The sequence below is a fragment of the Sminthopsis crassicaudata genome, chromosome 2 (genome assembly GCF_048593235.1).
Source record: "Sminthopsis crassicaudata isolate SCR6 chromosome 2, ASM4859323v1, whole genome shotgun sequence".
Taxonomy (NCBI): Eukaryota; Metazoa; Chordata; class Mammalia; order Dasyuromorphia; family Dasyuridae; genus Sminthopsis; species Sminthopsis crassicaudata.
Window position 1 is genome coordinate 447871236 of NC_133618.1, and position 23756 is coordinate 447894991.

A 23756-nucleotide genomic window follows, 5' to 3' on the forward strand; every position below is an offset into this window, starting at 1 on the left:
GAGCTGAATGGAAAATTTGGCTTCTAGAAAATTTGAACTTCTAAGAACTTTCTCATTATTAGAGCAGTTAGAAGACGTATACATAATTAGAGGACAAGGGTATAAGTTGAATATGATAGTAGGATTATCTTTAAAAAATAAAATTAAGGGATGAGAAGGAAAACTTTATTAAGAGAAAGGGAAAGAGAGAGGTAGAATAGGATAAATTATCTGACACAACAGAAGCCCAAAAGAGATTTTTTCAGTGAAGGAGGAAATGGGGGAAATGGGGAGTAAAGGATATAAACTTTACTCTTAATGAAATTTGCTTAAATAATATATACACTAGGGTGTAGAAATCTATTTTAACATACAAGTAGGAAGGTTAGGGGATAAGAGGCAAGGGGGAGGGAACTAATAGAAATTAGAGAAGTTTGGAGGTGATAAAAGAAGCAAAACACTTTTGAAAATGAACAGGGTAAAAGAAGAGAGAGTAGGATAAACAGGGAGGAAATAGAACACAGGGAAAAACAGGGAATTGGTAATCATTACTATGAAAAAAAATTTGACATTGAGTTTCTCTAATAAAGACTTCATTTCGCAAACAGAAAACGGAGTCAAATTTGCAGAAATAAGAGCCATTCCAGTTCTAATTGTCTTGTGATGAAGAGAGCCATCTGCACCCAGAAAGAGGACTATAGAGGATTATGTTGTGGATCACAACATAGAGTGATGTTGTTTGCTTGCATTTTGTTTTCTTTCTCATTTTTTTCATTTTTGATCTGATTTTTCTTGTGCAGCTTGATAATTGTGAAAATATGTATAGAAAAATTGCACGTTTAACCTATACTGGATTACTTGCCATCTAGGGGAGGGGATGGGAGGGAGAAAAAAAATCTGGAATACAAGGTTTTGCAAGGGTGAATGTTGAAAATTATGCATGTTTTGAAAATAAAAAGCTTTAATAATTAAAAAAAGAGAAAAAGAAGAGCCATTCCTCAATTGATAAATGATCAAAGGATAAAAACAGTTTTCAGACAAAGTATCAAAGCTATGTATAGTCATAATAAAAAAATGCTCTAAATCACTACAGCAAATTAAAATGATTCTGAGCTACTATCTCATTTAAACTCAGTTAATATGATAGGAAAGAAAAATAATATACGTTGGAGAGGATTTGGGAAAATTAAAACATTAATGTACTATTGCTGAAGTTATATACTGATTCAACCATTCTGGAGAGTATTTTGGAACTATGTCCAAAGGGATACAAAATCATGTATGCTCTTTGACCAAGCAACACCACTGGTAGGTCTGAATCCCAAAGAGATGAAAAACAAAAAGGAAAAAGATCTATGTGTACAAAAATATTAGCCTAGTGTTCTATTATACATCCTAACTGCCCTTGAGTAAGCACTTGATGAGGCAGCAAATAACTCAGTGGAGAGAATGGTAGGCCTTGGAGCCAGGAAGACCTGAGTATAAATCCAGCCTCAGACACTTAGTAGCTGTGTGACACTGGGCAATATTTAATGTCTTTGCCCTGCTTTTCTCATCTGTAAAATGGGAATAATAAGAGCATCTATCTCATTGTGGGGATCAACTAAAATAATAGTTATAAAATACACAAAGCCTGGCATATAGTAAATGCTATATAAATGTTAGCAATTACTATTTTATATTATCATCATTATTATTATCTTTTAGTTCAGGCAGTATCCTAAAAACTGGGACTACAAAGTCAAATATATAGGTCTTTGTCCTCAAAAAGCTTATATTTTAATGTGGAAGACAAAAATGCAAATTATGTACATGAGTTATGTACTGTACAAAAAGAAGTTAATCTCAAAGGAAAGATATGAACAATAATAAAATAATCAACATTTATATAGTGTTTTCTATGTGCCAGGTCCTTACTATATACTAGAAACTATATAAAGTTCTTTATAATTACTATTTCATCTGATCATTCCAACAACCCTGTAGGGTAAGTGCTATTGCTTCCATTTTATTGATGAGGAAACTGAAGCTAACAAGGTTAAATGACTTGCCCAGGGTCACACAGTTAGTAGGTATCAGGCTGGATTTGATTTCAGGTTCATGATTCCAGGACTCTTGCTATATCCATTTAAATCTCAAAGGGAAGATCACTGATGGAAATGCCACTTGCAGAAGGTATAACTGAATTGAGTCTTGAAGGTAACCAAGAAGTAGAGGAAGGAGGAAGAGAGAATTCTAGGCAAGGGAGACAGTCTGTGTAAAGATATTCAAAGGGGAAAAGGAGGAACAGCATGAAGACCAGTATCTCCAAAGGAGAGTAAAGTATACGAAGACTAGAAATGTAGGGAGGAACCAAATGAGACCTTTAAACACCAAACAAAGGTATTTCTATTTAAATTTGAAGCCAATGGGAGCCACTGGAGTTTAATGAGTGTTGTGTCTCCAGGGAGAAGCAAGGTGAAATGGTCAGATCCATGCTTTGGGAAAACCATGTTAGTAGAAGATGGATTGGAGATGGAGGAGAAAAGGCAGGAAGACCAGTTAGAATGCTATAAAAATCACCAAGATGAGGGGTAAAGAGAGCCTGCACCAAACTAAGAAAAAGGCTCAAGGAAAATGACCAATACAGAGCCTGGCACATAATTCTTAACTGATGTGCATGGAATGGAAAGAAAGCTACCCCCTTCCCCATGACTCTAGTTTTTTCTAAGGTCAGCCTTGATTGAAACCTCAACAATTCAGCTTCCAATCTGTTCTGTTAGAAAGTAAACTCTGAGGGAAGGAACTCTTTTTGCCTTTCTTTGTATTTCCAGAGCTTTACATAGTGCCATATAAAGTAGTTACTGAGCCCTTACTGATGGCTCTCCCAAAAGGAGCAGGCAGTATCTGTTTTCAAAGCTGGATTGGGATAAGGGATGAGGTCTGGCCTGGATTCTTCCTTCTTAACTACAGCGTTATGAAGTGGCTCTTCTAATGGTGGGGAGATGGGGGGAGTCTATATCTCCAGAGACCTGTCCTCAGCTCCCTCCTCTGTTCTAGAAGCCTGTTTTTCAATTCAGCTCCCACACTCTCTCAGCCAGGTATCACCGGAATAGCACACGCAAGAGCAGTAAAAAAAAAACCCAAGGACAGAGCAATATTCCAGGAACAGCTTTGGAAAATATTTCTGGGCCTGCCCTCCACCCAAATCTTCCCCAACTCCTTATTGCAGCAAGGGGAAATCCCTGGGTTCTAGAAGGATAGATTCATAGAGCACAAACTCTGATTTAACATCCCCACCAGGAGAGGTTTCAACTATAGACTCAGCAATGGACTTGATGTTTGTCACTGAAGACCAGCCCCGTTGAGTATGAAGTTCAACACCAAAGGACTGAAGGAGAAAAAGAAGGAAGGAATGAAAAAAAGAAAGAATGACTAACAAGAAATAGAAGAGTTTTGATAAAGGTTCATATGGGTTTCATATGGACTGATGAAGGTGGCCTTTTCTTCTATGGCAGTTCAGAGTCTGAGTCTTGATATCAAGATTTACCATCTGTGTGACCCTGGGCAAGTCATTTAACCCCTATTGTTCTCCAAATATAAAATAAAATGGAAGGGATAACTAGTAACTGGCATTTATGTAGCATTTTAAAATGTAAGAGAATTCTACCTGGTACTGAACAATTCAAAAAGCCACCTACAAAACACAACCCCCACAATTCAAAATCTACCTATTTTTTTTTTTTGGTTATCACTGAGCAAAAATCTATTTTCTCTCTTCCAGTTCTCCACTATAGGAGGGAAGAAAAATAACATCCTCCCTTTTAAAATAAATTTGAATAGTTAAAATTAATTCCTACATTCCTACATTGGACATATCAAAAAAAATTATGTCTCAATCTTACTTTCTGTCAGAAAAGTGAGTGAAATGCTTTTTTCATTGGTTCTCTGGAATTGCATTTGGCCATTGTTTTTAAGAAAGTCTACCTACTAAGAGTCAGCTAGGTAACATAGTGAATAGATCACCAGTCCTGGGGTCAGGAATTCAAATTCAACCTCAAATGCTTATTAATTGTGTGATCCTAGGCAAGTAATTTAGCTCTTTTTAAGAAAGAACCCCAGACAAACCATTTAACTTGAAGAAAGGAAAGGAAGGAAGGAAGGAAGGGAAGAAAGAAAGAAAGAAGGAACAGAGGGAGGAAAGGAGGGAAGGAGAGAGGGAAAAGGAAGGGAAGAAGGGAGGGAGAGAGAAAGGAAGGGAGGAAGGAGAGAGGGAGAAGAAGGAAAGGAGGGAGGGAAGGAAAGAATAGGAGAAGGAAGGAAGGAGGGAAGAAAGAAGTAAGGGAGAGAGGGAGGAAAAAAGGGGAGAGGGAAGGAAGGAGGGAAGGAGGAAAGGAATGAAGGAAAAAAGAAAAAATGACTATCTACCAAGAAATGGAAGAGTTTTGACATGGGTTCATATGGGTTTCATATGGACTGATGAAGGTGGCTTTTTCTTCTATGGCAGTTCAGAGTCTGAATCTTGGTATCAAGATTTACTATCTGTGTGATCCTGGGCAAGCCATTTAACCCCTATTGTCTCCAAAAATAAAATAAAATGAATGGGATACTAGCAACTGACATTTATGTAGCATTTAAAATGTAAAAAATTCTACGCATATTTCTCACTTGATGCTAGAAAGGGTAGTACTTTCTCTCTGAAATATGTCCAATATCCCCTATATAAATTTTATTTGTATATAATTGTTTGCATGTTGTCTCATTTGTTAGAACGTGGACTCCTTGAGGGAAAGGACTATTTTTGCCTTCCTTTGTATTCCTAGGTTCAGGTACTTAGCACAGTAGCAAGCACGTTCTAAGTGCCTGTTGACTTCATTTGGTCTTCACTACCTCCATTTTACAGATGAAGAACCTGTTAAAGAAATTAACTGACTTGGCTAAAATCACACAAATAGTGTCTGAAGAGAAATTCCACTCCAAGTCTCCCTGGTTCCACATTAAGTTTTCAATCTCTAAATACATTATAGGTGATAATACCTATTAATGTGAGTCTCAAAAGAGCTATTGCACTTAAAACACTACAAGATTTAAAGGCCTATATAAGCAGTAATAATTATAAATTATTGCTTGAACTACTGTTATAACAACACTATTATAAGAAAAGCATTTTGCAAATTATAAAACAGTTTAGAAACATAGAAAAATAGAAATGCTATTATATTATAAAGCCATCTCTGGCCCATGAAGCCACACACAGGCTTTATGTGAGTCCAAGCACTAATGAAATCATGGATCTTTTGAAGTCTTAAAAGGAAGCAGGCCCAGCAGATTGGGGCTTGGAGGCCATTGTTCAAGGAGATCGGATGTCATGGGATTTGGTTAATAACACAAGCAACAATTCCCAGAAAACTAGACTCAGAAGTAGGTCATTGAAATGAGAAGTCTGTTCTTGAAGAAGCAAGCACTTTCCCTGTCAAACCCTGCATTTCAGGTAGAAGGGTCTCTTTCTCTACAGAATTCTCTTGCTAACCCTTCATGAGAAGAGATGGAGGAAAGCTTAAGGAGGAGAGGGGACTGGAGAGCATCAACTGGGCCTCTGATCATACCCCTTCCCATATACTCTAGAACATTGCCCCTTCCATCATTGTTTCTCTCTTCATTTTTAATTTCCAACCTTGACTCGAGGCCCAGAAGAGTTAAATGACTCACCCATGATCACATTACTAATGTCAGAGGCACAATTTGAATCTAGAGTCCAATGTTCTTTGTTGCCCATGTTAAGTAGCTCACCCAGAGGGAAAAGGACCCACATTTGCAAAAATGTTTGTAGCAGCTCTTTTTGTGGTAGCAAAGAATTGGAAAAAGAATAGATGTCCCTCAGTGGGGAATGGCTGAACAAGCTGAGGTATATGAAGGTAATGGAATATTATTGATCTATAAAAAATGATGAACAAGCTGATTTTAGAAAGGCCTAGAAAGATATTACATGAACTGATGCTGAACGAAACAAGCAGAATCAGGAATATACTGTATACAATAACAGCAAGAATGTGTCATGATCAAATATGTAAGATTTGGTTCTTCTCAGTGGTTCAGTGATCCAAAGCAATCCTAATAGACGTTAGACAGAAAACGTCATCTACATTCAGAAAAGAGACTGAATGTAAATCACCACTTGCTATGTTCACTTCTTTTTAATGTTTTTTTTTAATCTCTCCCATGGCTTTTCCCTTTTGCTCTGATTTTTCTTTCCCAGCATGATTTATAAAACAATGTGTATTAAAAATAAATAAATTTACTAGAAAAAAAATGTGACTTATTCAGTTATATAACAGATTCGTGATTGAATTAAAACTTAGTCTCCTAATTCTCAGATACAGGACACCGTCAGCAACATTTTATCTGTCCTGCTAACTAGTTCAGTTTAACTATTCACTAGAAAAGTCAAGTGCATAACAAATACATGTTGCCCAGATGATGACATACAGTCAGATCTAAGTGTATGTAACTGGACAGGTGTTGGAAAGGGACAGTGGGCTGGGCACAGAATTGAAGAGGAAAAGTATTGTAGGATGGGGTCATGTGGGAACCAGAGCTGTGCTTTCAATGACCTCAACTTGCTTCCTGCCAGAAAAGCCTATTTCTTTCATTCTTCTTTTCTCAGTGAATTCTCATTGGCTATGACTCACAGTGTACCGATATCTCAGAAGAGGCACTTCGAAGTGACTCAAAAGGCAATGGAACAGCACAAGGTGGGTGTGAGTAGGTTGCAGCACATTAGCAAGGATGATATGCATGGAAAACAACATAAAAGACATTATCAAGGACTTGCATGAAAGGACTAGGAGGTAGGCTGGTTACATAGTGAGAGTAAGCTACTGTTGATAAATGAACACAGTGTTGGGTCCTGGAGATGGCAAAAGTACCTGAAGATCCCAACCCATGAATGAGGAGGATCCTAATGTGTAAGAAGGGGGACAGGTGATGAGCTTGGAGTTGGGAATACTTCTCTTCCTAAATTCAAAGTTGGATTCAGACACCAGTTGTATGATCCTGTCACACACATCATTGTCAGTCTGTTTGTCTCAGTTTCCTCATCTGTAAAATGAGGGGACTGGACCAGATGGCCTCTAAAGCTGCTTCTCCTCTAAATCCAAGTTTTGGTCTTCCATGGCAGCCATGGATAAAAATAGAACAAGATGAAAAAACATGGAAAGTTAAAAATCTACATTTGCAGAAAGAGAATTTGCACTGAGGAGATCAAGGATCTGTCTAGATATTTAAGCACAAGTAAGTCAACCAGGCAGATATCACCACAAATTTGGCTAATAAGAGATGCAATTTTCCCCTCTTGACTACAATAGCTCACAGACTTTCTACCTTGGCACCAGCAGTAGTGACAGGATCCATATTGGTGGTACCCACACTAATGAATGGGCAAAATGGGAGAATTGGGCCTGAGGTGCATTCAAATCCAGCCTCAGCACTTATTATCGGTGTGACTGGCCAAGTCACTTAACTTTGCCTGTTTTCTCCTCTATAAAATGAATTAGAAAAAGAAATTACAAACCATTCCAGTATGTTTGCCAAGAAAATCTCCAAAGAGGTCATGAAGAGTTGGACGTGACTGAAATAACTGGCTGCATTGATAAAGTCATAGGTTTTTAAAAAATATTTCCCACATAGTGGGAAAAACTCAAGCAAAGATAACATACCTATGCATAGACCAATATAGGTGTTTCCTCTTCCTGTATTGGAGTCCAACCAATTCCACTCCCACATGCTCCTATCCTGCTCACAGTAGAGCCTACTTCACCATCACATGTACATATGGCCACTGTGACGTCTGGCTAAGCCATATTGAGCTGAAACTATCATCTGAGAAAAATATTGTTAGAGAAAGGGACAATGGTTTTTTGAAGTCATTTATAGTATGTGGTCTAGGGTGGGGGATGGCATTAAAAGATGTCTATTTGGGACAGAATTTGAACATGTAGCCAGTGATTTTTATTTCTCTTTAAAAAAAAATGGAAAAATTCCATTGGTTATTGGGAAATAATCTCTTTATAAACAAGTGAGAACCCAAAAAGATATTTTACTGAACTTAGGCAGAAAGGCTAGGTCATTTTTTTTTAAAAGCATCTTATTATTTACATTATATCACAGATTCCAAACTGGAAGAGGCCTAATTCAATCCCTTTACCTTGCAAGTGAAAAAAAAAAAAAACTGAGCCCCAGAAATCATTTTGTTCATTCAGCTCTGAGTTATTATTTCTTAGATATTTTAAAATGTCCATCTGACTGAGAGCCCAGTATCCCAAATAATCAATTCCTAAAGAGTCTCATCATGAGAAGTCAACAGCCAAACCAAGAGATCTAAAGCACCTTCAGATTTACAAAGTGTTTTGCTTACAGATTGCCTGTAAGGTCAGTAGTGCAAGTACTGGATTACTAACTGGTATTAGCTGAGAGAACCTGAGTATTGGTAAAATTACTTCATGAGGAAAGCAGGGAAGGGCACTGATAGGGATCAGTTTAACCTCACAGTCACCTGTGGAGTCATGATTAGCCCCCATTTTGCTGTCTCCAGCTAGAAATCCAAGTTATGTCAGACCGCTAAGGTTAAATTTCCCCTACAAATCTGTCCATGCCTCATCTTTCCTGAATCTTTTTTGGGTTATAGCATACCAGGCACTTTGCCTCATGGTGTCTTTCCTCACATTACCCCCCCACCCCATCATGCCTTATGGTGTCTACCTAACTATATGCTCTCCTAACTCTATTTCATGTTTACCATGCCTGGTGTCTATTATATCTCTTCATTTTGTCTGTAATTTCTTAAATAAATCTAATAAATCTAAATAAATTCCTAAATAAATCTACCTTTTGCCAAAGAGAATGGCCAACTGAACCCCAAATATGTCATTTGGAACTAGGAATTGCTATCCTAAATCACATCACAATTGTCCTCCTTAGGAGAAAAAAGGAAAATGAAGTCCATTAAGCCAAAGGGATGTATCAAAGCACAGCTGCTTGTATTGGAGCCAAATCCAAACCCAGCACATTTCCAGACCCCCAGCCAGTGCTCTTTCCACCCCACATTGCCCCTTCAAAAGTAGACTATTCAGACCACACTGTCCTAAGAAGCTGAGGTAGGTGGCCCTCACAAGCATGATTTTAGGTCATCTCACTCAAATGGAGTGTGGGGGAAGCCGTTTAACTACGAGTGGAATTTTCCATTGGTCAGAAAGAGGACACACTAATTAAGAGGAAATTGACAATTTCAAAATCTTGTTTCTGAAGTTGTAAGTCAGGAAGGGGCCAGGCAGGAGCTCTCAAACTGGGTCACAGCAAAGTTATCCTCCACTCATGTTCAGCTTTCATTTCCCAAAACCGTTATAGGGAGTGAGGTCCCTAGTAAGTGTGTTCAGGCATTGGTCAATCAATAAGAGCCAGAGTTGATTCAGGTTAAGGCATAGTCCCAGCCCGCAAGGCCCAAGATGCCTTGTGAGGTTTCAGCCATCAAAATTTGCATTTATTTCAGCAGAGCACCTGCAAGTAAGGGTGTGATATCTTATGTGGACAGAGGGAAGAAAAGGTAAAGAATAGAGGGAAAAAAAGAAAAGAAAAAAAAGAAAGAAAGAAAGTTAGATAGATATAGTGAATAGCCTAGGAGACAGGAAGAGATGGTTTCAAATCCAACCTGACACTTTTCCTAGCTGTCAACGGGCAAGTCACTTTCTCAGAGGTGGTTTCTTTAAATGCAAAATGACCATAAAAGAAAGCATAGTTCCTACATTATGGGATTGATGTTAGGACCAAATAAAGTAAAAATAAGATCCCACCAATAGGGTCACTCTGGGTTCTTACCAATCAATGACCAAACACAGATTTAAAGTACAAAGGAGCTAATTCAAACTCTTCATTTTAGAGATAAGGAGTACAGAGCCTAGAAAGGTTAATCAGTAACTTGCCTAAATATACAGGCAGTGTCCAGGCATGGCTTGAACTGAGGTGCTTTGCCTCCAAAGCCCATGTTCTTTCTATCTTATAATACTGTCTTCCAATTTCTTTGCTTAAAAAACATATTTATTTATAATAATATATAATGTAACATGAAACATTTATTTACAACATATAATAAAAATGTTTATTTATATTTTAAATATTACTTTTCAATAACCCAGTCCCATAGAACTGTCCTCTAGTTTTTTGTTTTGTTTTAATAAGCAAAAAAAAATTGTCAAGAAAATTGAATATGATAAATATACAGCATTTCGGGAAACCAAGTGGCACAGTGGATATGGAGTGCAAGGTTGGCCTGCAGTCAGGAAGACTCATCCTCCTGAGTACATATCTGGCCTTGGAAAATTACTAGCTATGTGATCATGGGCAAGTCACTTAACCCTGCTTGTCTCAATTTCCTCATCTGTAAAATGAGCTAAGAAGGAAATGGCAAACCATGCCAATATTTTTGCCAAGACCTCAAAAGGGGTCACAAAGGGTCAGACTGACCAATAATAGAAATGGTATTTTGTATCTGTAATCTACCACTTCAGACATCACATAGTAACCTCTTCGGGCTCCCTAGGACGCAAGGTGACTTAGTGAATACAGTGAGATCTGAGTTCAAATCCAGTCTCAGACAATTACTAACTATGATCCTGGGCAAGTCACACTTAATCACTATCTGCCTTGGTTTCCCCAACAGTTAAAATGGGAATCATAATAGCACCTACTTCCCAGAATAGTTAAAACGGTCAAATGAGATATTTGTAAAGCCATTAGCACAGTGGCTGGAACAGAGTAGGTATTTAATTAATATTTGTTCCCTTCTCTTTCTATCTACCTTCCTCTCAATCTCCTCTAAGCCAATTCTCACATTTAAAGGCAAAGTCCAATCAGGATCTCCTCGTGGAATGAGGGAAAAGGAGAAATACATCAGAAAGTGACATTGTTATAAAAAATAAATTTCTTCCTGGGTAAAAAGCGAGACAACAAAGAAATGTTGTTAACACTTAGCTCCCAAAGCTATTGTGAGTCAAGAATTGTGTAAGCTCTTCAGTGCTTTAGAAAGGGGAACTGTTATTATTCCTTAAGAAAGAAAGCCAACAAATTGCATTTAAACATAATTTTGACAGCATTATTTCCATAGAAACAATGAATGCCCTCATACAAATTACTCATCTATTTTCTAAGGCATTTACAGAATTTTCTGTGGCATGCCTCAGTCTATGTGTAACTGTGTACTTGAATGTAAGCTATGAAAGATAGTGTAGTTAGTGGGTAATGTATAGCCTTGGAGTCAGGAATGAATGAATGAATGAGTAAATGAATGAATGAATGAAGACTTTTATTAAGCACCTAATATTTGCCAGTAGGGAATGGTGGCCAAGTTATCTGGGAAGTCACTGGGCTGCAGAATTGAGTTAGGGACAAAGGACTGCCATACCCTTTACAAGAAAGTAGTGCTAATTTGATGACTCTTTCCAGATCAAGACTGGATTCAAGTCCCATTTCAAAATAGTTTTATGACCCTGAGCCATTCACCTGATCCCACTTTGCCCCAGACAATCATCCTAGAATATAAAATACAGAGCAGGTAGAGATGGGTATTGGTAAAGGGAATTTCCTCACTGGAAGTTCCCTATGTTTATGGAATCACAAGTATGAGCTAAACAAGTATTCTATTCTCTTTCCCCTGTCATATTCATAGAATTATTATATTAAAATATTATTATGAATGTTGTTGCTGCTGTTGTTCTTATTGCAAATGTGAGCTTTCAAGTCCATGAAATCATCCATCAGAATACCTGGACTCTAGCTCCAGTTTTGCTGTTTATTACATGGCTTTGAACAAATCACATTCCTTTTCCCAGTCTAAGTTCCTTCATCTGTAATGACAGCTCACATGTCCATGTTTAGGGTTTACAAAGATGAGGAGTGCAAATGTTATTATTACCATTTTATAAGTCAGTCGACCAAGGTTTAGAGTCTTTCCTGTGGTCACCTTGGACCCGAAATCAAGAAGTCCTGAATTCAAAAACAGTCTCAGGGTGTTTACTGCTGAGTGATCTTGCACAAGTCACTTAATCTTCAGTTTCCTCATCTGTAAAATGGGGATAATAATAGCATCTAACTGTCAGGGTTGTTATAAGGATCAAAAGGGAGAGTATTTGTAAAGTACTTTGCAAACCTTAAAGCTCTATGTAAATGTTGGCTCTCCTACAATCACTACCTTATTCGTAGTCATTAGAGTTAAGATTTGACTTTAGGACTTCCTGACTCCAAGATCATCATTCTTTCCACCATACTATTCTGTCTTCATTTAAAATGGAGGAGGAGGCAGCGAGATAGTATAGTGCTCTATAGAGCATTGGTCCTGGAGTCAGAACTTGAGTTCAAACTCAGCTTCAGACACATAACACTTACTAGCTATGTGACCTCTATGACTCTGGACTAGTCATTTAACTACAATTGCCTGGATAAAAAATAAAATAAAATGGAGGAACTGGGTGTTCCTCCATCATCTGTAATAGCATTCTATGTCTGAATGAATTCAGCTTATACATGAGCCTGGTAATATGATCGGTTGAATGAAGACAAGAAACTGAGAGAGGAAATTTCTACTCAAAAAATAGAAGAACTTCACCTTGTCTCAATTTCTCCAGATTTAAAGGGGCGGATAGTTTTTTCTACCTATATCATATGAGTAAGGCAATTTGAGATGTGATAAAAAATGGTCCATTATTATTATAACTCAAATAGGGCTTTTGTGAACTTCTCTGAATCTCAGACTTGTCCAACCATATCATAAGAATCCAATCTAATGAACAAAACACTGGATTTTGAATTGGGGAGGTTTGAGTTAAAATTCTAGCTCAATCTGTCCATCTATAAATGGATAATAATAATTTAAGAACATTGACTCTGCTGTATGTTATCTATGTAACATTAAGCTAGTATCTGAGTCTTAACTTGCTCATATGCCAATCAACAGGATGGTACTACATGATCCCTAGCTCCTTCCAGCTCAAAATCTGATGATCCTCAACCACCTAGTAATATGGTAGGACCCTATATTCTGGATTATTGTCAACACCTTTACAACATTATGCTTCCTTATGTCTAAGAGAAGTTTATACTGCTAAGACAGAAGAGAAAAAAAGGGAAAAAGAGGATGGGGAAGAAAAAAAGGAAAGGAGAAGGAAAAGGGGAAAAGAAAGTGGAAGGAAAAATAAGTGCTTACTAAGATCTGGACAATGACCCCATGATAAGGATACAAATACAAAAAAAAAAAAAAAAAAAAAAAAAAAAAAAAAGAATCCCCAGTCTCAAAAAGCTTACATTCTAATAGTGAAAGAAAACCTACATAGGGAATGATGGCTAGGAAGTGATAGTTTGATCCTGAAAGTTACAGATATGGAGAGTGTATCATAGGACAGTCATTTCCAACTATTGTTGGGACCCAGTGAAATCCAGCCTATAGGTCTGTCAGGACATAGAGACTTGGCGACAGAGACTCCCAGACAAGCCTTATTCGTTCTATAACTTCATCGTCTCTCAAGAGCCACAGCCTCTTGTTTTGGCATTGTTTTTTCCCTGACTGCCCAGGAGCCTGAGAATTCCCAGCTCCAGTTCAGGTTTAATGCAAGAAGATATGGGTCAGGTTTCAGGTGTAAGTGCCCTCATCCCTGGCTTGGCCTCCTGAAATAAGAGCCAGGTCACTCCAGGGCAGGAAACCTGCTTTCCCATGGGGAATGGTGTGTGATTCATGGATCCCAGAGGCTCAATGTCTATAATACTAATTCAACAAATTTTTATGGAGTGCTTGCATATAAAGTACCAGGATAGAGCACAGATAGGGGAGGAAGGCAAAAAAGCCCACAATCACTCTCACAAAACTTATCCTAATAAAGGAGATGTGTATATACTGAGCTATAACACAAGTTGGAAAGTCACACATGTTGAAATACTTTGAGTTTCTAAGAGGAATATCACTCATAAATGCAAGAAATCACTACAGTGAATTTAAACTCTAGTATTGGGAGAAATAGGAGGTAAGCTAGATGGATCAATGGAAACAGCACTGGGCCTGAAGCCGGAAAAATCTGAGTTCAAGGCTAGCCTCAGACATTCACTAGCTCTGTGATTTTGGGCCAGTCAGCCACTGTTTGCCCTAATCCACTGGAGAAGGAAGTGGAAAACCTTCCAGAAAACCCCAGGGATAGAATGGTCCACAGGAGTTGGACATGACTGGTCAACTGAACAACAATAGAGGAAATGGTTGGAGCAGTTGGTGAGTGGGAACTCTTTGGCTTAACCTGGAATAGTAGATCTCCTCTGGAGCCATTTGGTCCATTGACCTGATATAGATCAGGGAACCTGGAGACAGCCCTGGATGCAATGGGAGCTTTGGCCTTTGTCCATTCAGTGATTAATACTAGGGAAGGAATGAGGCAAAGAATGGTCTTTTTTACCTAGAAAAAAATAAAACAATCTGGGAGGGGAAGACTCAGGGTTTCTGATCAAACAGAAACAACTGCTCTAATCAGTGCCCAAACAATGATCTAGTGGGGCTTGACCTAGGACCTATCATTGGTCAATCAGTGAGAGCCAGAATGATTCAGGTTAAGGCATGATCCTAACCCACAAACCCCAAGATGCCTTGTGAGATTTCAGCAATCAAAATCTACATTTCTTTTGCACAGCACCTACAAGTAAAGGTACGATATCCTATGTGGACAGAGGGAAAGAAATGGAAAGAAGAGAGAAAACAAAGGAAAAGAAAAGAAAGTTAAATAGAAATAGCCTGGGAGACAGGAAGAGATGGTTTCAAATCTAACCTGACACTTTTCCTAGCTTTCAACCAGCAAATCACCTTCCCAGAGATAGTTTCTTTATATATAAAATGACCATAAAAATAAGCATAGTTTCTACATTATGGGGTTGAAATAAGGATCAAGTAAAGTAAAAATAAGAAAATAAATAGGTAAAATGGAAAAAAATGTTTGCAGCAAGTTTCTCTGATAAAGACCTCATTCCTTTTTTTTTTTTTTTACATTTTTTTATTAAAGCTTTTTTTATTTTCAAAACATATGCATAGGTAATTTTCAACATTCATCCTTGCAAAATCTTGTATTCCCAATTTTTTTCCTCCCTTTCCCCCATCCTCTCCTTAGACAAAAAATAATCCAATATATGTTAAACATATGCAATTCTCTTATACATATTTCCATAATTATCATGGTGCACAAGAAAAGTCAGATCAAAAAGGAAAAAAATGAGAAAGAAAACAAAATGCAAGCAAACAATAATAAAAAAGTGAAAATACTATGTTGTGATCCACACTCAGTTCCCACAGCCCTTTCTCTAGGTTCAAATGGCTGCTTTCCTCACAAGACCACTGGAACTGACCTGAATCACCTCCCTATTAAAAAGAGCCACAAAAGACCTCATTTCTAAACTATAAAGAGAACTGATTCTAATTTATAAGAATAAGAGCCATTCTCCAGTTGATAAAATAGTCAAAAGATTTAGAGGCAGTTTTCAAAAGAAGAAATCCAAGCTATCAATAACCACATAAAACATAATTACTAATAATTAGAATAACTGAGGAATCTATGTAAACAGTAGCAAACTTTAAGGCACACTACATAATGTCAATTAGTGTGATTACTTCTTCTGTTAATTACCTAATCTGAGCACAATCTCTCAAAATGATTTGGATTGATGGCCCCAGCGAGTCGGAATGACAGTAAAGCACCTTCTTGAATGCAGGGAGAGTACACATCAATTGAATCCAATTTATTTCAATTTAGTTCCACTTGACAGATATATTTATCAAGTCCTTATTGCCTCAGAGTTGTGTACTGTAGTGTAAGACATATAGTCTGTGTTTTATACACTTGGTACATGTAAGCCAGCTCCTCAGAGCAGAACCAAGAACATAAGTAACAATACCACATTTATACAGCACTTTAAGATTGCAGAGTTTTACAAACATTATCTCAATTCACCCTCATAACAGCCCTTGGAGGCAGATATGTTTGTGATCCAAATCTTACAAAAGAGGCAGAGGCTGCAAACAGAGTTGAAACAGGGCTTGGTGACTTTCCCAGGATCACCCAGCTAATAAGTATCTTAGGTTAAATTTGAACTCACATCTTCTTTACTTTAGGTTCCATTCTCTACCCCCATGCCACCTGAGAATGTATCTCCAAACTTAGCCCCAGAATTTATTACTGTTGGGTCTCTAGAGGTGCCTTCAATATTATACACATACCTAATATATCTCTAATTTCCCCTTTAAATACCTTTAAGGATATTTTCATTTATTTGTTTATTCAATTCCCTTAAAGTGAAAGAATAAGATAATGAGTACAGTGTAGAATCAAATAATACTTTTTTGCATCAATATTCATTAGAGAAATTCATCCATAATTTTCTTTCTCTGTTTTGACCCTACATGGTTTAGGTATCAGCACCATATTTGTGTCATGAAAGAATCTGGTAGGACTTATTTTTCCAAATACTTTGCATAGTACTGGAATTAAATTGTTCTTTAAATGTTTGGTAGAATTCACTTGTAAATCCATCTGGCGCTAGAGATTTTTTTTCTTAGGAGGTTAATTAATAGCCAAATAATAAACTTTTTTTAAAAAGCATCTCCTATGTCTAGAACACTGCTAGGCCCTGTGAGGGAGACAAAATAGTAACATATTGTTCCAGATATAGACTATTCCTGAATATAAGAAACACACCCCCATCAGGAGATCTCTTTGAAAAGAAAATAATATGTGAGTATACACCAGGATATACACAAAATTACTATGTAGAAATAATATACTCATACTCACACACACTTATAAAAGTGTTTTTCTTCCCATTACTTTGATTCAAAATAAAGATTTTTTTTTAATTATCACTGGATTTTTTTATCTTCATCACTAAGTTTAAAAATAACTAAGGATATAATTATAAGTTATACAAGCTAGATCTGGTAAAGTTTCAACTAGTATTTGGAACAGTATAAGACAGGGACTCTTTGACCGGGCAGTGGGTCTAGTTGGGCCAAGCATTTGTGCAGCTTGAGGTTACTAAAATTGAACTGAAAAAGTGACAGACAATAGAAAGCCCCTAATTAATAGGATTGTTTTAAAGTTCAAATAAGTTAATGTAAGTAAAGTTCCTAGCAAATTTTCAAATTCTATTAAATGTCTGTTATTATAAATGCTGTAGAAGCTGAGAGAAGAAAGAAGCAGGGGTTATCACAGAAGGCTTTCTGAAAGAGAAGGTGGATTAAGTTAGTCCTTGAAGAAGGACCAGAATTTCCATAGACTATAAACAGGATTGAGGGAGCACTCTAAGATTGTCAGAATCCCCAGCAAAGCCAAAGAGGTCAAAGATTATCTTAGCTGGACAGAACCTTAGAGATCATCTAATTAATCTAGGGGCTTGTAAACTGTGACCGTCGACAAATTAGGGTCCCAGGGCCAAATACCAGCCTCCAATTTTTATACCGATTTGGTTTTGCTTTTTTCAGTTTTAAAATAGATCCAACAAAACAGATATGATTTCTTTTCTGTCCCCTAACCTAATCCAAGTCTTTCCTTCCCTTTGTTGTCCTTTGTCCTTCATTTTCAAAGAGGACCAATGTTATCCCGGGATGATATCTTGACTTGAGTGTGAATTGGATTTAAGAGAGGCAGAATTGCACAAACTGTCAGCCCAAAGTAACCTAAAGTTACATAGTCAGTCACCTATCATTTGTTAAGTATCTATGTGCTAGGCACTGTGCTATGCATTGTGGATGAAAAGACTAAAAATTGTTCGTGTTCTCAAAAAATAGGACTCCAAGTACCCTAAATCCAAATCCAGGAGCCTTTCAACTCTTATTGTCTAAGAACAGATGTGTGATAATAGTAGACAAAACTGGCTGGAGCAGAATGCATATGAAGGGATGTAATAAGAGAAACCTAAAAAGATGAATTGGAGCCAGAATTTGGAAGGTCTGAAATATCAAACAGAAAAGCTTAGATTTTGTCTTAAAGACAATGGGAAGCCAATGAATATGTATTCTTTATCCTAAAGCTAAGTAGCATGGCAATTATGGAAGGAGCCTCAGATCTGGGAACCAAGAGACCCTAGTTTTTCATCTTAGTTCTGAAGCTTTTCCACCAGTATAGTGATGGATAAATCACTTTGTTGCTCTCTGTTTCCTCTTCTGTGAAAGGGGATAATATGCTACTTACCTCACAGAGAAATTGTGATTAATGAAGCATTGTGTAAACTTCAGAGTGCTCTAGAATTCAACCAAATATATATTTATTGGTATCAACTATATTCCAGATTCCCTGCGGGGGACTTTTGTACAAAGACAAAATAAGAAATAGTTCCTGCTTTCAAGACGCTTACATTCTACCAGGAAAATATAGTATATAAATATTTATAAATTTGAAGAGGAACAACTAAAAGGATCAGGAGAGCCAATGAGTGGTTATTATTATTTATTTATTTCCTGGATGGTCCCTTCATAATAATTTTTGGAACTTGTTGAACAAGACCATTCATTTTTCCCTCTTGTTGTACCCATCCCACTTTTGTAGATTTTTATCATAAACTTTTGAACTCAGGTATACAACAGAATAAAAATTGGACCAGCCTCTGAGATCTCTTCCAACTTTATCTTTATGATCTAATGTACTCTCCCAAAAGGGGAGAGGGCAGTGACTGAGCTTGCATGAGACAGAAGGCAGAAAAAAAAAACAAACAAACAATAGTTCCAGATAATTTCAGCTTAGCTTCACAACAGCAATGCTCGAAGGTCAGAGTCACTCCCAAAGAAGAGAAAGCCAGTACCTGAGTAGAATAACTAAACTCCCCAGGGAATGGCTTACAGGCAGCAGTAAAGTGAGAGCTAAGTGATCTGTCCCCAAGGAGCCAAGCCAACCGTTCTGGAATCTGACCCCAACCTCACCCTCTTTTCCCACTTTGGAGGATCCCGTATAAATATCGAGGCCCTGACAGGAAGTCCCAGGGGCACTGGGTACAGCTGGATATGATTACACACTGTCCATCAGGCCACGGATTCTCAATGATGCATGTGGAGCCCAAGCTCCAAGCTGTCTTGAATCAGAAGCAGTTTCAACATCCCCTTAAAAGGCAGCTGTCACTTCCTAGAACTAGGCAAAAAATACATATATTTTAAAATATATAACTAATTTTTATCATAAATGAGGGATACAATTATATATACATAAATTATATGTACCTTTTAAGATCTATCTGTCTGAGAGGCAATATGGTCTAGTCTGAGGGTTAGGTAGCACCATGGAGAGAACCCTAAGCCTGGGATCAGGAAAACCTCAATTTAAATCTCCTCTCGGACCTAATAAAGCTGTGTGACTCTAGGCAACCTCTCTGATGGCCTCAGATTTCTCATCTGTATAATGGGGATACATAATAGTACCTACCTCCTTGGGTTGTTGTGAACATCAAGTGAGATTGCCTGTGCAGTGCTTTGCAAATCTGTAGGTGCTTGATAAATTCTTATTATTAGTGGATAAAAAGCCAGTCTGAGAATCAGGAAGACTTCTGCTTAAGTGTCATCTGACATAATGTCTACGTGACCCTACCCATGCAAACTGCTTGAGCTGTTAGAGCTCTGGGCAATTCTCCAAAATTACTAAGATTATAAATTGCAGAAAAGTTGTTGGTCTTCATTGATGTAAAAAGATTCTCACTGAGTTCCTTCACTAATGAAGTTATAGGTCTAATAAAGATCTCTCTCTCTCTCTCTCTCTCTCTCTCTCTCTCTCTCTCTCTCTCTATATATATATATATATATATATATATATATATATATACATATATATACATATATATATGTATATATATATACATATATATATAAACACACACATACATACATACATACATATCTATGCAGCAAGGTAGCATAATGCATAGAGCACTGGACTTAGAATCACAAAGAAGATGAATGAGTCTTCCTGAGTTCAAATCCAGCCTCAGACATTTTTGGGGCCTCAGCTGTGAGACCTATTTGCCTCAGTTTCTTCATCTGTAAAATGAGCTGGAGAAGGAAATGACAAAACATTCCAGTGTCCTTGCAAAGAAAACCCCAAATGGGTACTGAAGTCATATGTGACTGAAGTGATTGAACAGATCCTGAGCAAGTCACTTAACCCTATTTGTCTCAGTTTCCTCACCTGAACAATTATGTAATATATGTGTGTATATATATATATATATGCATGCACATATATGAAGATATATATATATGTATATGTGTATCTATGTATTGATATCTCATTCAACCCTTACAACAATCTTGGGAAGGTAAGTGCCACTATTATTCCCAAATATATATGTGCATGTATGTATATACAAATATATATGTATGTATATGTACATACATATTTAGTTGTCCTATCTTTAAAATGGATATAATAATAGTATTCTCTACTTTAGAGGATCATTTTTAAGCATGCGCTTTTCAAAAATCTTAAAACACTAAAGAGAAGAGACTTATATAGCTATACTTATATGACTGTACAATCACAAGAATCAGGAAAGTTGTTGAATGAATTATTAATGTTGCCATTGACATCCATATTTTAAAACTTACATAGGAAAGGACTCCAGACAAGTTAAGTGACTTTTCTAGAGATGTGTGCAAGTAAATGACAGAGGCAAGATTTGAGTCGATGTGCTTCAACTTCAAATCCAGCCCACTTTGATGAAAATTAAACATATTTTTAAAAGTTAATAATAGGTAAGGGAAAAAATCGGTTTTGTCCCCAATATGGGGGAAATGAGTTCCATTTTATATTTTATATTTTGGTTTAGGCTCTGCAGTATTCACCCCTGGAATAGAATGTAGAATGTAGTCCCTATTAAATCGATAAATAAGCTCATTACTAAGCCCCTTTTTTTAAAGAAGACATAGAAGATAACATATTTAACATGTATTGGTCAACCTGCCATCTGGGGGGGAGAAGGAGGGGAAAAATTAGAACAAAAGGTTTGGCAATTGTCAATGTTGTAAAATTACTCATGCATATATTTGGTAAATAAAAACTCTTAAAATAAAATAAATAAAAATAAAAAGAAGACATAGAAGAAAGACAGTTGTGGTCAAGTGAAAAAAGAACTCATTTTGGCATCAGAAGGTTTGAGCCCTAGTGCTAATATTTACTACCAGAAGGTCTGGGCCAAAATCCTTGCTCTTTTTGAGCCTCAGTTTCCTCAACTGTAACATGGGAATAATAAGCCTGAGGTGATGCTTCTCTCATGGTGCCATTAAAATCAAAGTGTTTTGTACTCTAAAAGGTCCCAGATAAGTATGAATCCATAGGCTCACAGGTAGAGAACTGAAAAGGACCTCAGGGGTACAAGTCCTTTATTTTATAAATTTGTAAATTATAATTTTATAATTATTAATTTATAAAGCAAAGTGATAATTCTAGATTACCCGGGTAAAAAGTAGAATCTGGATTTGAACTCAGGACCTGCTACTCTAAATTCAAAAGTTTCCATTGCCTCATGCAGCTGTAGTTATTGTCAGAATAATCTTACCCTAAAATAGGAGGTTTACAAATCTATAGAGTTTATATTGTTTGGAGGGATGAAGGTAGAGATGGAGATGATAAATCTTTTAAGCTACAGTTACATACTGCTAAATCTACATTTCTTCCAGAAAATTAGTGCTTAAAATGAATTTAACTTCATTTAGCCACTTTTGCAAAACAAAACAAAAAAAATTCACCAGCTAATACTTCCTCAGAAGTCAATAGTCCCACTTATATCCAATATTTTTTTTCCTAGATCTGTGATTTCATTAGTTAAAGGAACTGCCTGGTGAGGATATTCTTTCTACCAATAAAGATCAGCAGTTAGCCTATAATTTAGAGTTTCTTGGAACACTGAAACATTAAGTGACTTACCTAGAGTTATAGAGAAAGCATTTGTCAGACAGAAGACTTAAGCCCACTTCATTCTTACTCCCAGGCTGGCTCTCTATCCAATATACCAAGAAGCCTCTGTCCAACTGTTTATTTCAAGAACAAATCTGTCCTACAAATGCTATTTCTTCAAAATATGGGAGAAAATAAAATGGGACCTCCTATGTGAAGCCTTCTCTGTTTCAATTCAATAAGTTATATTTCTATGTAACATTTATCAAACACTGTGTGTACCAGGTCCTGTGCTAAGCTTTGATCTCTTTGGTTGATAAAGACCTTCTCTTCTCAGATCACTTCTTTATCAAAAATCCTCAAGTATTTTCAAGCTAGTACTATATGCCAGGTACTGTGCTGGTCAGTCATCACTCAACAATTGCTGGGGATACAACAAAAGGCAAAAACATTGTTCTTACTCTCAAGCAGCTCATGCCCTAATGGGAAAACAACATGGAAGCAACTATGTACAAATGTAGGGTAAATGGGAAGTAACTCTACCTAACAGTGGAGTAGAAAGGGACATTTAAGCTGAGTCCACTAAACACTGGAAATATAGAAACAATCCCATATGCTTATTATGTAGTTCATAAATCATTAGTTGAATTTTTTTAGTTGGAGGTTTCTTACAGGTCATCTTACCCAAACCCTTCATGTGAGAAAAGTAAGGCACAAATTCACACAGGTAAGTGGCAAAGGCAGGATTGAACAACACATTCTCATTCCAAATCCAACTCAATTTTCATCATGCCATCATTGTATATTGTGCATATATTAGTAGTTTACTATCCTACTGGTCTATAAGCTCCATAATATCTTATCTAAACTTTGAGACTTCCTAGCATTGAATGCTGTGTTCTGCCCATAGAAGTAGTTAATAAATATTTATTGAATTAATAATTTTTAAATTTTTTTATACTTATAATTATAATTTAAGTATTATTTTAGTTATATTTAATATATTACATATTTATATTTATAAGTTAATTACTATAATTAATTTAATTGTATGTCTTCAAGAAAATAAATTTAGGAGCCTAGCATTATTGTGGCTTAATATTTTCCAAGCATCCAAAATCAAAAGATGTTTGGAAAATATTCCTTGAATCATCTCATCTCCATGTAAAGCTCTTTTATAAAGGCAATATTCCTCCCAGAAAAATCTGGGACCCTGTTCTAGGCAACTAGCAGAAATAAGAAGGGAAAAGCACTAATGAGCTCAATTAAAGCCCTCCCTTCCCACTCCCAGGTCCTAGCCTACTTGACAAAAGGATGGAAAGTCACAGCCAATACAGGGACTACTAGTTCCAGCTTGGCTCAGTTATCAGCTGCTGGCACTGGTACCATCTTGGCACCAGGCACTGAGCTGGAAAATATGAATATTCCTCATCACCACAGAGGGAATCAGGCTATTTACAACTTTTCATGGAGAACTTAAATGTTGCTTTTTGGAAAGGTATTTCATTCCCAAACTAAGTGAGCTTGATTCTAATGGATCCAATTCCTTTGAAAAACCTTTCTCCAGCTTGTCAATGGAAGAGAATTTTTCAGGATGAAATATAGTAACAAGCCATAGCTCATTACAGGAGAAGGGATAGAAGACATGATTGAGATGTGAGTGGGGAAAAAAAGGTAATTGGCCAGCCATGTACCAGGAACAAGAGATAGGACTGTCCTGGTAGCAATGACAAGTTCAAAGAACCAGAGGAAGGTCTCTACTGAACTGATACCATGGACGATTCAGGAAAGGACACAAATTATTCACAGAGATTGAAAAGGAGCAGAAGGGTTGAAATCTAAAGCTGTACACTGATGGTG

At 36.9% G+C, this 23756-nt stretch overlaps 1 protein-coding gene and 1 non-coding gene across 3 annotated transcripts in view; one reads left to right on the forward strand and one right to left on the reverse strand.

The window, feature by feature from the left end:
• The window catches only part of PPP1R16B (protein phosphatase 1 regulatory subunit 16B), a 159784-nt gene that overhangs the window by 91010 nt on the left and 45018 nt on the right, over positions 1–23756 (reverse strand). The gene's annotated exons all lie outside the window — the stretch shown is intronic.
• LOC141559255 (small nucleolar RNA SNORA5) lies at positions 7028–7163 on the forward strand. The gene has a single exon (XR_012487319.1). It is a non-coding gene; the product is annotated as a small nucleolar RNA SNORA5 (small nucleolar RNA).